The sequence below is a fragment of the Zosterops lateralis genome (assembly GCF_965231275.1).
Source record: "Zosterops lateralis genome assembly, chromosome: Z".
NCBI classification, from domain to species: Eukaryota; Metazoa; Chordata; class Aves; order Passeriformes; family Zosteropidae; genus Zosterops; species Zosterops lateralis.
In genome coordinates this window covers 79,709,231-79,725,252 of record NC_139800.1, presented here as the reverse complement: position 1 = coordinate 79,725,252, position 16,022 = coordinate 79,709,231, and the positions used below count along the sequence as shown (strand labels likewise).

General features: G+C 47.0%; 1 protein-coding gene across 1 annotated transcript in view; it reads right to left on the bottom strand.

The window, feature by feature from the left end:
* LOC310922472 (four and a half LIM domains protein 1-like) overlaps window positions 1-10,771 on the bottom strand; it is a 30,002-nt gene extending 19,231 nt beyond the window's left edge. Inside the window, exon 1 of the mRNA XM_083883056.1 lies at window positions 10,668-10,771. The gene's annotated coding sequence lies outside the window, so the exon portion shown is untranslated. The remainder of the gene's footprint in view (window positions 1-10,667) is intronic.
* Window positions 10,772-16,022: the final 5,251 nt, after the last annotated feature.

Genomic DNA, 16,022 nt, shown 5'->3' with positions numbered 1-16,022 from the left:
GCCCATGCTGTTGGCCCCTGGACTTGTGGTTTCCCCTTTCTCTATATCATATCAAATATTGTTCTTATATATCAAATATATATATATATATATATATCAAATCTTGTTCTTCTTATTCAGCAGACACACTGCACCAGAAGCACACACATCTCAAGATGACAAGAGCTCTCTGAAGTCCCCACCAGTGCTCTCTGTACATTTTCCCCCGAGCTGCAGAGCAATTTCTACTGAGGATAAATGTTGTCAATTCAATTTCTAATAACGGCATTAAAATGTATGAGCCATTTCTCTGGAGTCAGGGATAATATTTTCAAAGTGCCTGTGTGATACAGGAATGTAAATCTCATTTTTCATAAAGTGATAAGGATCCTGAGTCTCTCTAGAAATATGTCAGATCAGAGCTTGGCAAAGACTACACAGGAAAGCTTTACCTCTGGGGTCGGTTAAAAAACACAGATTCAAATGTCAAAAAAGAAAAAGGAACAAACATCTTTAAACCTTTCATCAGGGTTAGGTTTCAGTTTCAGCCAAAACCAGAGTCCCAGCCAAGAATGGTTTTCAGAGCCCTGCCCTGGTTTGTGGTATCCCAGCTGAGTGTCATCATCTGCAGGATAGAGGCTGTTTTGGAGAGGGAAGCAGGGGAATTCTCCTCCCCAACATACTCCCACTCTAGTTTTTTGGTAACCTAGCAAAATCTGAGTTCCTTTAGTGTCTTGGAAATGTTAAGATCAGTAGATTAATAAGAAACAGCTTGGGCCAAAGGGGCATGGGGAGGTGAGGTTACTGAAACTGCCAAATTTAACACCTTCATCCCCCTTCCCATGCATTTCTACCAGTGCTGACTCTTGGAGGAATGGGCAAGGTCTGTGTGTGAGTACATTCATTAAACACAAACTTTGAAATAAGGAAAGTGAGATACTTAGAAGAGTGTTTAATTTTTAACATAGAAATAAACCAACTGGAGTTGGTAAAAGCACTTGTGTGTTTGATTAAACCATCCCCTGCTCTGGGGCTGGATTCAGGCCCAAAAAATTATTTTGTTTTCTTTTTCAAGTAGCAGAGACACAATAAATTGAGGGACAACAAGCAGCACAATCTGGAAAGAGAAACAGCCCTTCTCAGCACAACCACTGCAAGCTTTGCCACCACTGCCCACATCCAGCTATTAGAGGATGGGCTCCATGTGACAGAAAAGCAGTGCAAATTGCTCACAAGTGCCAGGGAAAGCTGTCAAAAAGCTAAACCAGATGTGAAACAGTGTTTTCCTTTCTTTTAAAACCAGCTTGTGCAACCGCATTTCCTGAGAGCCCACAAGCACCATGTCCCCCTGGGAATGCTGCAGGACAATGGGGAAAGGGTGAGGTTTCCAAAGCATGGAGGCCTTTTCCTGCAACAGCAAGGACTCTGCTGTCCCTCTGGTCCCTCTGTCTCCTTGAGACAAATTCTCAGCTGTGCTAGAAGGAAGCCTGATAGGAGGCTTTTCCTACTTTGTGCCAGTGCTGAGCAAGGGTAGGCTTGGTCCTGGGTCTGCAGAGAACTGCAGTGGGTTTAGTCACCCAGAGACAGCCAAAAGGCAAACACATCCTGATACCAAGAAGGTGAAACACTGGGGGAGGACACAGGGGAGACCTGCAGGGATGCCTGCCCTCCTTCCAAATGTTAAATCCAGTGCTACACCCCACAGACAAGAGGTGACACAAAGGAACATCAGACACCACGCAAACAATTCACATCAGGCAGGCAGTGTCTCATCTCCAAAGAGATGCTGAAAGTAGAAGATAAAATGCTCCACGTGGCATTTGTAGGTTTCAAAGTTTTTTAGCATCCTGCCCAGCTCAGTTATGGGCAGTTTGGGGCCACAGGGCAGGGCTGTGCAGCAGGGTCACACAGACCCAACCCCAGCCACGGGGACAGCCCAGGCACACCAGAGCACTGCCCACCTTGCAGCTATAAAAGGTGAGCTCATGTCTGTCTCACCGAGATCTCACTCAACTGTAAGTCCTCACATGAAAATCATCTTCTTTCAAATGCCAGACTGCTCCAGGAGCCAGGTTCTCCTGAAACCTCTCCCTGGAGGTGATGGCTGAATGCACTGGTGGCACTGAGATCTGCCCATGATACTGAGGGGCTTGGTTGTGTCACCAAAGCATTTCTCACGGCCCCAGAAAGGAGCTGGAAAAAATCCACCCACAGCCCTGGAAGGGACTTGCAAGAATACATAATTTACAGATCCCTCATGACTGTAAAATTATAATAAAAGACTTCCAAAATACAAAATACTCCTGCTGAAACCAATCTCTTTTTATAGATGCAACCTCCATCCTTTGTTTCAGAAAGCTATGAAGTTAATCCAAAGAAAGGATCATGTTTTTTCATCATGTGAGTAGGTTCACAGATCACTTTCCAGGGACTCAGCTTCTTGTTTTCATTTGTGCTGTTGATAATTGTTCCTTGTTTTCACTCACTGTTAATTATGTCTTATAAGATTTGCTGAAATCTGTCAGTGGGTCTCTGGTAAGGGGCTCATGAATTGCTTCATTAAGACAGCTGCCAGGTGATGTTGTCATGTATTTCTACACAGCTTCACATATTTGGTAATTCAGCAATGGAGCGAAAAACCCAAGCAGAGACCACTGCCACAGCTTTGTCAGCCTCCCCCCTGCAGCACCATGCTACAGAGGGACAGGTACTTCCCCCTACAGACAGAGCTTTTCAGTTTAAAATTGTACTTCTTCAGAAAATGCAAGTCCATTGAAGGAAGTGCATCTGGAAACATCTCTGTCCTCACAGAGAAAGGTGCAGGATGATACAGGAGCCCTTTCTGGGCTGCCAAGGGACTGAGTGCAGCACAGCCTCCTCATCCTGCCTTTCTCAGGCACAGCTGGCACTCCACCAGAGCCCCCTCCAGCCCCAGCCTCCATCGTCCCAGAAATGACATCTCTGGCCCCACAGTGCCCTGGCAGGAGGTGACTCCAAAAGTCCAGTCCTGACCTGCTTAAACTGGGGGCACTTCAAGGCAGAATAATGCCAGAGTCCAAATTTTCAATCTCTTGTCCCAGGTGTATTTCAATTTTCAATCTCCTGCCCTCAAGCAGAAGAGGGTGAGGTTTTTCCAAGCTCTTGCTGCAGGCTCTGGAGTAGCAGCAGGCAGTCAGTAATCCTGTCTCATCAGCTGCATAGAACCAACCCTTACCTACAAGCTGAGCATCTCAGTTCCCCCACAATCCTTTCACACAGGGAGACGTTTCCAGGATAGGGGAGATGGCAGAGAAGACCACCTTTGCAGCACCTGAACCCACCCCCAAGGCTCTCCCACAGTCCCAGGAGGAATATAATTCCCATACTTCCAGGAATTGCAAAAGCCCTGTCTCAGCAGCCAGCCTCACACACCATCCCCTGCATCGTCTCATTTACAAGGCAAAGGCTGTTTGGCAAAACAGCTCCCACGACATCCAAATGTCGGTGGGGCAGACAGCATTCCTGGCCCTGGCTCCTTTTCCATCCGGCTGCTCCGGCTCAGGCACCAGCGCTGCTGCTCCAAGGATGAGCTCATCGCTATTTCAGGTTGAATTTGCACTTGGCAATCTCCCTGGTAACCAAAACAAGTTACTCCTTGGTTTATAGGAGATTTATTGGTTGTTTGGTTCAGAGTCTAGTGGAGCACACAGAGATTTCCCGGCACTAGAGCTGTGGGGAGGGCCGGGAGGGCAGGAGGTGTTCACAGAGTGCTCCAGAGATGGGCAGTGTGAGCCCTGCAGGGAGCAGGGAAAACTCTCTTCAGGCTCACCCCTGCGGCTTGGAACTGCAGAAAGGAGGCGAGAGGCATCCACACACACCCCAGGTGAGCATTTATGGCAGTCTCCTGCCACCCCAAACAAGTGTTACAGCCTCTCCAGCATGTTGAAGTAACCACAGGGATGCTGTTTGCAACCCTGCCCGGCCAAAACCCAGCCAATCTTTCCCCAAACAGGAATTGTGTGTCCCCCACCCACTGCAAGAAACCCATCCCTACCACAGGGACAGATCCAGAGTCGAAGTTTCCACCTTCAGCTGTAAATCATCAAGGTGATAATGGCATAAGAGAGGAGGGAATGTTATGGCAAGGTGTGGATGGCATGTTCTGGCATCCACCAAAGCAAATCCAGACAGAATTTAACAGATTTGCAACCCCACCAAGCGCCCTGGTGCTGCTGTGAGGTGAACATGGGCTGCTCTCCAATCCTGATCCCATATTTATTGTCATCCTGGCCATTTCCAGTTGGAAAATAAGTCCTGCATCAAGTGGCATTCACCTGGCAGGCTGTCCCCTGGGGAAAGCATGACTGGCTTTCAATGGGCAGAGCAAGGGTAGACAGGAAACTATATTTGCATATGTTGAGTGAAACACAGAGCTCTGTGTATTTTTACAGTGAGATGAGACCAGGGAGAGAGAGCGAGGGAAATCCTTGCACCCTGGGCTGTTCATCTGTGCCTCCCCACAGTACTGTCAGAAGCAAGATCACATCAGGACAATGCTTAGAGATCACCAGGGGATTTTTAAATGTAAGCAAAGCCACTCCAGATTATGATCTCAAGTTACTCAATCAAGATGAGGACCACACACCTGTGTTCTGGAGGTGCTGTCTGTGTTTGCATTCCCCCAAACCACTGACTACCCTGATGTTAATGCTGTACCAAAGGCAGGACACAGTGCCAGGCCCCTGGAATGCTCTCAGGATCCTGACACTGCCTCTGTGGGCTCTTCAACTGAACAGGCATCAGTCAGAAACTCATCAAACTCATCCACTGGATGAGGTAAGTCAAGCTAGAAAAATCTCTGTAGCACAAATTAAGAGCATTGTGAGTGCACACAGCTGTCCCAAGGCAGCAGTTTCCTGGGATGCTGCAGCCCTGGGGATGACACACCTACCAGGAATTTTAAAGAGCTCTTTGCTATCTCAGTGCCATGAGATGAGGGGAAAACCAAGAGGCACAGAATGAAGTGGAAAGGGCTCAAGAGTCCAAAAAGGAGACGATAAGACAGAAGCTGGAAAGGGAGGCAGGCAGTGCCTCAGAAGTGACTAATTCCAAACCTTTGCTCCAGTGTTTATTATAGAAAAGAACAGATAAGAAAGGCTGCTGGTAACAACTGCCAGGGGCAGCCAGTCCCAGGGTAAACAAACAGCAAATGCCTTGGGAGCAGCCTGCCAAATCCAGACAATTCCCACATCTTGGGGCATTTCTTTAAAAGAAAGGGCATTATTTTCTCCTACCCCAGCATCCTCCCAGCAGTGGGGGGATATATTTAGGGTAGTGTCATAGTTAAGGGGATCCTTGGTCAGAGACCACTGAAAGCACATGAAAACTGAATATTCCCATATGAAGGCTCTGAGGAAGATCTGGGAGCAAACTCCCTGCAGGAAAGTCAACTAACAACCCCTGTGGGGTGGACCAGTCATGGCTTTAGTGTGATGAACCATTTCTATTTTTCTTAGCACGAGAAGAAAGGCATGTCCAGCACTGTAGTTCATATGAGAGAGTTTTGGAGGATCGAGTGGATTTTTTGCTCTGTCCAAGCAAAACAGCAAGAGCAATTCTTGCTCTGCCAGAAGCTCTGAACTCCTCTGCAGCTGAGAGCTGGTGTAACACAAGAGCCCTCACACTCTGGGACATCTGCTGCAGTGCTAAAGGGACCTTGAAGCAAAATAGGTGGATTTTAGATCCCTGTAGCAACTGTGCCTCCCTGCAGGAGTCCCTTGGCATATGGAGCACACACAATTTCTTGTGAACAGGGGTCTTTTAAACCCATCATGTCAGCAGACAGACACCTCTGGAGACAGCCAGTATTTGATTTGAAGCTCCTTCTTATGTCGAAGCATTGTGAGGCATGAAGGTCTCTTATGTCTTGAAGACATCTGGGAAGATTTCTAGGAGAGAGTTTTCTATTCTATTCACTAATTTTAGCTATTTTTCCTGTTATTTACCTCCCCATCCACATCACAATAGAAACAGCAGAACAGATTAATTTCGCTGTAGCCATGCAGTTCACCAAGTAAACTAGCTCTGAAATATTTTGATCCAAACTATTAAATCTCAAGTTAGACAGCCTCTTGTGAGGAAGATTTTAGTCTCCTCTTTTCCATTGTGCTCATTTCCCCTTTCCAGGGGTGGAAATCCCTCACAGTTCATGACCCTTGGCTGCCAGCTCACACCAGAGACAGCTCTGCAGGAGGGATGCATCCCAAGGGACACCAGTCACTGGGGTCACCTCAAGGAGCAGAAAAAAAGATGAGGCACATCTGTGGAACAAGTGGGTCTTCTGAAAACGTCAGTCCAAAGTCAAGAGGGTTTGAATTTCTTATTTACAAAAATAACGCAACTCTGTAACAGCATCCAAACCAAAATTGTAACTGTGCCTGAAAATTTCCAGTCAGGCCCACAGCAAAATAGCTGCCCTTCCACCCTGGATTGCAGCTCCAGGAACTGCCAGGAACCCTTCCCTAGCTCTCCAAATTCATCCAGGGAACTCTAGTTCAGCCTTTTTTGAAAGAATTCTTCCAACCCTGTCTATACCATTCCATCATGGCTGTAATGCAATCCTTGCCCTACTCTGATTTTCTCCAAAGCCTTAGATATAATTTTAACTCTGTCTTGCCACAGGACACAAATCCCACTTCCCACCTATTCTGATGGAGATGAAAACACTGGAGAAGCAGAACAGCAAGCATCCATCCATCCATCCATCCATCCATCCTTTGTCCCACAGAAAATGCCAAGCTCTCCTGCTCTGAGAGGAGGAATTTGCTCTGGCAGCATTCTTGGCACTGCACACACCTAAATCACCCTGGAAATATCAAGGACCAGCTCCTGCCTCGGTGTGTGCTGCAGGGAGGGCAAGCACTGCCCCATCAAGGGCTCTTCTGTGGCTTTCCAACAGCAGCTTGGAGCAGGGCAAAGCCTTGGCAGGAAATACCCTGAGCAGAAAAATGAGCCATTTCTGGTAGGAGAGTTTTGCCTACAGGCCTGGGGAGGTTTTGCAGAGAGAAATGCTCATCACACACCAGCCTTGGCCTCTTGGCTCCAATTCACTCCTCCAGAAGCCACCTGGGGTGATATTCCCAGAGATGGCTCTGCACTGCTCAGCTACAGAAGGTCCCAGTTAAAGCACATGGGGGAGAGGAACAACCTGGGCTATGTCCTGTCCCTGAACACCAGGAGAGCCCCAATCCCTTGGTCCTACACCCAGCTGAGTGGCTGCAGAAAGGGTTTTTAGTGGGCCCAAGGACAAAAGAACTGAAGCCATAATATATGGCACAGTCCTTCCAAAACCACTCTGCAGAAGTGGAAGCATGCATTTATCTAAGTAGCATTTAATTCTTTGGAGTTTCAGTGTCTCAAGAGCCATCTGCTTGAAACTCCTCTCCAAACAGAGTATCTAAGTGAAGTATGAGGTCTCTTTCTTCCTCCCACACTCCCTCTGCCAAAATCAGACACAAAATGACTGATCTCAGATATTTCTGCTTTGTTACTTTCCCTGTCTGCATTTCTATAACAGAGAAATGAAATAAAAAGAGATCCCAATGAATCAAGCCGTAGTATTTTGACTTAAATGCATTTTTTAATGAAATCACAGGTCAGTTCTGGGAAGGTTTATTGCATAGACAGGGTTTCCATTATCTTTTCAAGCAAAAGTGAGTCCACCCTGCTCAAGGTATAGAATTGAATTGGAAATCTCAGCTTTGCTGCCTTTGCTCTCCTACCATCAGGGCACAAGGTGACAGTGGCTGGGGATCACGAGGGTGACAGGCAGGAATTGACTGCTTGGCTCAGCTCTCACACATCTGCATCTCTGTGTGACCCTTGTGGAAGCCTGGCACCAGAGCCTGCCCCTGGCTCTCCAGGGAGCTGCTCTGATTTAGGAGCAATCTAATCAAAACCAATCAAAACCCTGAGCAAACTTTGCACATTGCTGGTGGTGAGGCTTTTCTTGCTGCATTTAATGCCGCTGGGACTTCAGGGCTAAGCAGCACCACAAAAAAGGAAATGCTGAACACAGGCTCGTGTGATCCTTGTCTCATCAGCAAAGATCAGAGGAATTTTCCACCTAAATCCCCCAGTGCATCCATTAGATGGTGAATAAACTTAAAAGAACATAATTCACTCGGGCTAGTGCTGAGGGGACAGTATTATTCCTGGCTCACATCTGCCTCCCTGCTCCATTTTGTGAGATCTCACCTGCAGAGCTGGTGCAGCCCTGGGGTCCCAGCACAGGCAGGACACAGAGCAAGTCCAAAGGAGACAGGGATGATGTGCTCTGAGGGATGGAGCATCTCTCTTTGGAGACAGGCTGAGAGAGCTGAGATTGCTCAGCCTGAAGAGGAGAAGGCTCTGGGAGGGCCTTATTGCAGTGTTGTATTTCAGTATTTCAAGGGGGGGTCACAAGAAAGATGGCAACTAACTTTTTATCAGGATGAGGGCAAAGGTTTTAAACTGAAAGAGGTTAGATTTATACTAAATACAAGGAAGGAGATTTTTTTCACTGGTAAGACCAGTAAAACACTGGCACAGATTGCCCAGATATGTAGTAGATTCCCATCCCTGGAAGGGTTCAAGGCCAGGCTGGGCAGGGCTCTGAACAACCTGTCCTGGTTGAAGATGTCCCTGTGGACTAAATGGCCTTTACAGGTCCCTTCCAATCACAATACCTTTGTGTCCAAACTATTCTGTGACACAAAAGGAAGTAAGCTGCTTCCTGGGGGCAAGGGGGTCAGCTCCTTAAAGCTTTTGTTACATCCCAGTGCAGTGGGTGTGAATCCAACCCATATTCATGGGGTAAGGATTTAGATTACAGATGAAGTACATCCAACAGCATCACTCCCCTATCCATGGACATGAGCAGGGACCTGACCAGGCTCCCCCAGCTGCTTCCTACCATATGTCTGGATTTTCCATTCACAGTACAGTTCGATGGACAGGCTGCTTCCAAAATAAAGGCCAGCCAAGATGGGCAGGAGACTGTTTATTGTCAAGTGTTTGAGCACCCTAAATCTTGCCTCCTTTTGAACAGCTGCCATTGTTTACATCCAAACAGAGAATTATTCAGGGGGACATCACTCACAGCAGGGAATACCTTCTGTTAGAAACTGTTCAAGGGCCCAATCCTAAAATCTTTCCCCAGCCAAAATTCCCAAAGAGCTGTGCATGTTAGAAACCAGCTGTAAAATCCCAGCCCTGAATTCATTCCTCAGAGCCTCAGTCCAAAATCTGAGCAACTGGCTTTCTGCTGCACTGAGATCTGGAGGGGTTTGGGGTTTTTTGCACTTGTGGTGCCAGCTCTAAAACACCTACCCACATTTTTTCTCTCAGGTATTAGTCAAAAAGGAATTTTTATATACTGAGCTCGTTAAGGAAAAATTAGGAACTGGTTTGTATTCAAGAATGCTGTGTTTGGGAAAAGGAAGAAAAGGGTGTTGTCACTGAAGTATGTGGGTGCTTTTACCATTATAAAAGAAAGTTGAAGTTTCAAAGCCATATTTGGTTCTTGATCAGCTATTTTCTTTGTACATCATGGCTTAAGAATTTAATCAGTTTCCTTTCGGAAGTTTTTTTGTTGTTGTTTTTTAAAAAAAACACTCTTCCTCTCAAAACAGGGTAAAAGGCTATTTGGTAGGTGGATTGTTTTTATGATTTTCCCCATTCTATGTGCTAGATTTCAGTGGTTTAAAAAACAGTCACGTCCCATTCTCAAACACAGATGAGCTCCTGCTTACACAACACAAACAGGACCAGAGTCCCATGCATCAACTTATCTTTTGACCAATTACTAAAGAAAAGATTAATGACAGAAACACCCATCTTGCACACACAACTCCACTCATGCAAGTGACTCCCCAAATCTCTATCCATACAGGGGTGCAGCATTTGTACAAAGCTAAAGGTGTTTGCATTCACAGGTGTGCAGCTGCAGGAACTCTGCAACTGCTTGATATTCCATAAAACAGAAAGAAAGAGGAAAGCATGATAAGTATTGGGCAGAAGCTTGCATTTCCATATTCCCCAATTGTGCTCCTGCCAGCCTGCTCCTAGGATTGTTCCTCGCATCACCTGAGAGCCCACAAAACACCTTCTGCTTTAGTTATTTCCTCCCCAGCTCTCATTAAAAGCCTCAGAGAGGCACATCTGATCACCTGCCCAGGAAAGCACAGAGCTGACAGCTCTTGCACAACTCAGTACCACTGCAAAATGTTCCCTGAGCACCAGTTCAACTTGGAAGCAAAGAGAAAAAGTTGTGTTTATACCCCAATGACTGCTGGTACTTTCAAAGCAACCACCTTCCAGGAGGGAATATGCATATCAGAAAAAGAGAAATCAGAAGCAAGAACGTAGATAAACCCCCATTTCCAAAACAACCCATAAAACAAGCCGTTTCTGAGGTTAACTCAGCGAACCACAGAGAAATCTCTTTGCTGGAGAGTGTTTCAGAAGTACATCCCACACCCACAGGCTTCCCACTCCCCATCCGTGCTCTCACAAACCCTCCACAGCACAGCACAGCGCTCACAAGGCAGACAAAAGACCAGCACCAGCCCTGAAATCCAAAGCTCTGCGAAGCGTGGGATGCTGAAACGCTCCCTGCCCTGCTCGGGGAGGCGATGCTGGGGAGGGAGAGGAGGGAGGGATGTGCTTACTGCCTGCCGGAGAGCCCGGGGGTGCTGCTGCTGCCGGGAGCAGGGAAGGGATGGACACGGGAGCGCTCTGGTCCGGGGCTGGGCTGGGATGTCCAGCGGGAGAGACGCGGTTTCCACACTTATAGCAGCAGGGAGGTGCACCAAAAAAAAAAAAAAAAAAAAAAAAAAAAAAAAAAAAAAAAAAAAAAAAAAAAAAAGTTAGTCCAGCCCAAAGCACTCAGAGCACTGCCCCTGGCTGGAGGTGGGGAGGGAGCTCCTCCCAGGGTCACTGAACCATCCACGGGGGGAAAACCCCAACCAGCGAAGGCACTTTGCCAGCAGAGCTGTTGGGAGCCTCCCCACAACAGCCCAGCGCTGTCATGGGAACCGTGGGATGCAGCAGGATGGGAACAGCCCCGCTGCCCCAAAAAGTGCCGGCAGCTGCATCCCCAGACAAGGAGACTGAGGCACAAAGTCTTTGCAGGAGGATGCCTCGCCAGGTTTCTGTCCTGTCCTAACAACCCTCTGGGAATGCTAAAGCCTCTCCTGGAAGCTGAGTTATACATCACCTTCTGTTCATTTTGTGTCCTTCAAACCCCTCCATGAACCTGCAGGGATGTATGTCAAGTGAGAAGTCTGCAGGGAGGGAGAGGACCCAGCTGAAGAGAACACAGAAAAAAAAAAAATATGCCAAGAGATGAGCATAATCTTCAACGCAGACAAGAAAAAAAAAGTACTGTCAGGCAGCAATTTATCCCTATTGTAAAAAAATCTGCCTGACTGTGCTACACCACATCAGAAAAATCTCACTACATTGATGTTTTTTTTTTCACTTTCTCCATCCCTCATTTTTTTAATATTCTTCCGAGTTTATCCCACATTCTTCCATTCTTCTTTGCTATTGGACACATGGCCCAGCAAGTAACTAAGTTTGTTTTTTAACAAGAGGTGCTTGTGTTGGAGCCCTTGCTCTACAAACAGGCTTTTGTGGTGCCTTGGAGAGCCACCACAGAGCTCCTGACTAATGGCAGGAGAGGCTGGTAGGTGTGCTGGAACACAGCACCAGCATCCCTGGAAAGCAGACCATTATACTTGGGCCAAGGAATTTGTCTTTGTTAGTGAAAGGAAAACATTGTGTAAGAGCAAATACAGTCCCTTCATAAAAACATCCATATTTTTCTGGGTCTCTGCTCATTCAACAGGTAAGTCCCAGAGATTCCTCCAACACTGAATCATCTGTATTAACAACATCCCAAGCAGGGACAAGAACACCGTACTGCCCTGAGGTTCAAGGCTCAGACCTTCACCACTTGCCAAAAACAACTTCAGGCATGCATAAAACACAGATGTGAAACACCAACATCATTTATCACTATGGACTGAAGTTTACACTTGATTTTCAAAGGAATCCAAATACTCACTTCCAGCTAATTTTTGCAACAACTCTCCTAGCAAGCATAAAACTCACTCACCGTTAGTGAGAGCTTTTCTCTAATGGCTGTAACCAGCCATCAGACCTACAAGAATATTAGCAGAACCCCCCTGCCCCTAAGGTGCGATGTTTGTTACATGCTTGCAGCTGCAGAGCTCCAGGATTCATGAGAAAGTGCTCCAGGATTCCCGAGAAATGAGACCTATCAAGGATTGGACATTCAGATAGAGCATTCCCTATTAGAGAAATCAAGCCAAGAGCTCCAGGAGAAACCAGAGGTGTAGGGTGTGAGGTAGATAAAGCAGGTGTTGCACAACTGTAGGAGAACCTCATCAGGGAAAATTACCCTGCAGACAGCTCCTGTGAGGCTTCTTCTTTCAAAAGGAGTTCTCCTGCCTCTGGCCACAAACAGAAACAGGAGGAGAGAGGAGTGGGGAGGGCTTTGCTCTAGGGGTGTCAGTTCCAATGGAGCCCCTTCACCACGGACCAGCCATTGCCCCTGACCCCACAAGGGTTTTTGGGGACTAATCCTGCCCCTCTGCAGCTGCATCTTGGAAGGTCCTGACCAGATGATGCATCCTGGAGAAGCACAAGTGTTCTGATAAGTGCCTGACAACAGGCACCTGCAGCCCACACACAGCATAACAAGCATCCCGTATCTGCAGGGAATGTCATCAGGCTGTCAGCATCCTCTGCCTCTTATTTAAAGTATTTGATGCCTTCCACATACAACAGAAACTAGAGGTTTCATGGCCAAATCCTGAACACCAGCTACCATCAAAAGCAACTCCTAGGCAGCATGTCTGTCAGCTTAACAGAAGAGCAGCTAAATAATAAATTCATCTATTTAATGTGGCTCTCACTGGTTACAGCAGAGCAGGCTGTTATTGAGTAATTAATTGCTCTCATTGGATTGCAACTCAGGGCCTCATCCTGCAATTGCTGCATCCTTTAGATCCCTGTTGGATTCTCTACCCAGTCCCATGTGCACAATGCCACATCCAGAAAAAGAAGCAGCACAGTCTGCAAAGGCACGTGGCACAGAGCAAGTGCTTTACCCCATCCTCAATAGCCTACTCCTGCCAGAAAGTGAGTGTGTGCAGGATCAGGCCTTTAATCAGACCTTAAAATGACCAGTATACCTGACAGAGAAGAATTTAAGCACTCCAAAGCTTGCACTTATCACAGCAGCAGTTTTATTCTGTTTGGAAAAGAGCACTGGGTGATTTAGAGAGCAAGGACAGCACACAACCAGAGTCAAGGAACAGGCACTGGGGCACTGCCACATCACAGATACAGAAGATCACTATAGAAATCTCTGCCAAAGCATGGGATTAAACAAGAATAAAGTGCAAAAATGACACAACTCATTGCAAAGGACTGAGTCAACTCTGAGTCAATTCCCTGCTACCACCAGTGCTTACTAAGGAAGATAATCAATTACCCTGCAAAATGATTTCTGGCAAACACTGCAAGTAAATCTAAAAAACAAGGACTCCAATGATCCAATACATCCCTGACTAGTTATCCAAACAAAATGAATTATAAGCAGAAGCACTTAAAACCGAGTTGGTTGAATTACTCATTCAAATCTATCTGCTAGGAAACTTTATTTGGAGATGGAAGAGCTTGCAGAGGGTGTGGAGAAGCTGCTCTACAGCCAAGTTCTCTCCAAGAAACCCCGAGGGCAGGACACCCCCAAAGCCAAGGGCTCACCCCAGAGCAGGGATCATCTGCACCAGTGGAGAAAAAGGTGTGTTTTGATTCATCCTTAGGCTCTCTGTGCTGATTCCATTAAACCTCTCTTCAGCCACAGAGGGGGAAACCCTTCCACACTGTGAGCCCTGGTTTTGGCAGTGGAAGGGAGCCAGTCCATCTTGGGGTGAATCCATGCCCAATTCCCTTCATGTGGGCCATGGGTGGGTGTGACTGTCCTGCTCTCCACACTCCATTAAAGTAATTACCAGTCATTATCCCCTCTCACCCCTTTGTGCAAAACAGCTGGGAAGGGCTCTTTTCCACTTCAAGTTGCAGTCTGAGGGATGCAGCTATTTTAGGCTTAAGGTACCATCACAAACCTTCTTGACTGCCTATCCACACTGACTCTGCAGGGTCACTGCCCTGTTAATTCCCTCACTGACAGGCTCCATCTTCCTTTCACCACACAGCCACCTGCTTTCACCAGCCTCTGGGGGCAGGAAGCCTTCCCAGCAGAGTCAGCCACACAGGCTGGCTGCTCCTGTGATATCTCTGTCCCTTGTCTGTGTAGAAGTAATTCATGCTTTGTTTTGGACAGGTTCCTTTTCCACTGGAATATAAAGCATCCATGGCTCACACAGACCTCCCAGCTGAAAGGAGAGCTATCGTATTGGAAAGCTGATCCCTTGAGGCCCCAGTGATGGCTCCCTCCTCAATCTGTCCTCTGACTTTTCCAAAGTCTGTTTTCAGCCCCAGGTGCACACCTTGCCCGGCAGTGAGTCATTTCAAGAGATCCTAGAGAGAGGAAAAAGAAGAAAAGAAGTAGAGAAAGAGATCTATCAGTCTCCACACCCTCAACCACCCCCATTCTGCTGCTCTGGGGGATAACTGGTGGCCAGATGGAGCCTCAGCCCTGTAGGCAGCTGGAACTCACCTGACACCAACCAGTTACCTCACAGCCATCAGCACAAAGTCTCCAGGCAGGCAAAGTAATGGAAAAGCTGAAACACTTCAGAGTCATTCCTCTCTGGGAGTAAGTAAGGGAGGGGCTGTGGAAGGTTTGGAATGGTGTGGTCAAAACATCAGTGATGCAAAGCCTTTTCCATGGAGTTTAAGTCCATAACACACTGCTTTCCAAATTGGTGCAGAGGAGAGCATCGATACCTGTTGGCCACACACCATGGGCTGTGATCCTCAGTGGGAGCAGCCAGGCTGCCAAAAATCAGGTATGTCTGTGCTTCTGCTGCAATTCCTCCTATCAGTGTGGTTTGGAAATCTGACACATGCAAGGGAGTGAGGGTGAAATAGCCAAGGGGCATCAGTGGGTTCCTCTTTCTTGCTGGTTGAGCAAACCAGAAAAGGACCAAGCTGTCCTGGCTTCAAGATGCACCATGGGAGGTTTAGATTGGACATTAGGAAATATTTCCCCGCTCAAAGAGTGGTCAAACATTGGAACAGGCTACCCAGGAAAGTGGTGGAACCATTGTCTCTGGGAGAGTTCAAAAACCATGTGGATGTGGTGCTTAGAGACGCAGTTTAGAGCTGGGATTGGAAGTGCTGGGTTAATGGTGGGACTTGATGGAAGCTTTTTCCAACCTTTATGATTCTATGATTCTTCTAATTTAGTGGGCAAAACAGCAAGCCACCAAAAAAGGATTATGATTGTATAAGGTGACATGAACAAGACTACTCAGCTTTCCCCAATTTAGTGTCAAAGTATTTCTGTAGCACAGCCCTAAGATTCCATCAGCAAACCTGGATCAACGGATCAAAGCAGATTTCCAAAAGCTGGACAATCACCTGCTGAGAGCCTGCTAGTGAGTAAGCCCATGAGTAATTACAGGGGCTGTGTTATTTGTGACATCACTGCTACTCAGATTTTCCTGAGTGAAACCAGAATCTGCACATGGAGAAGGGATCTAGCTAAAGATTGTCCCACCTTTAAAAAGCAGCTGCAGAGATGGCTCAGCTATCAGATTAAGAGGAGCAGCCGTGTCAGCCCCCTTGGTGTCCTTTGGCAGAGTCCAAAATGCTTCTCCCAGAACAAGTTGCTCCTTCTGTGGATGGAAAATTACAAAGGTGACTCCCATTTATAAAAGATGATGCACCAGAGCCCCGCAGGAATGGACCCATCTGTTGACTCTAACAAGGCTACATTTGGAAAAAGCAAGAGAAACTAAGGTTTCCAGCTGTCTTACCAGCAACAATTTAAGTTTTCAAGGAATGTTGGCAGTGGTCACAGCTGC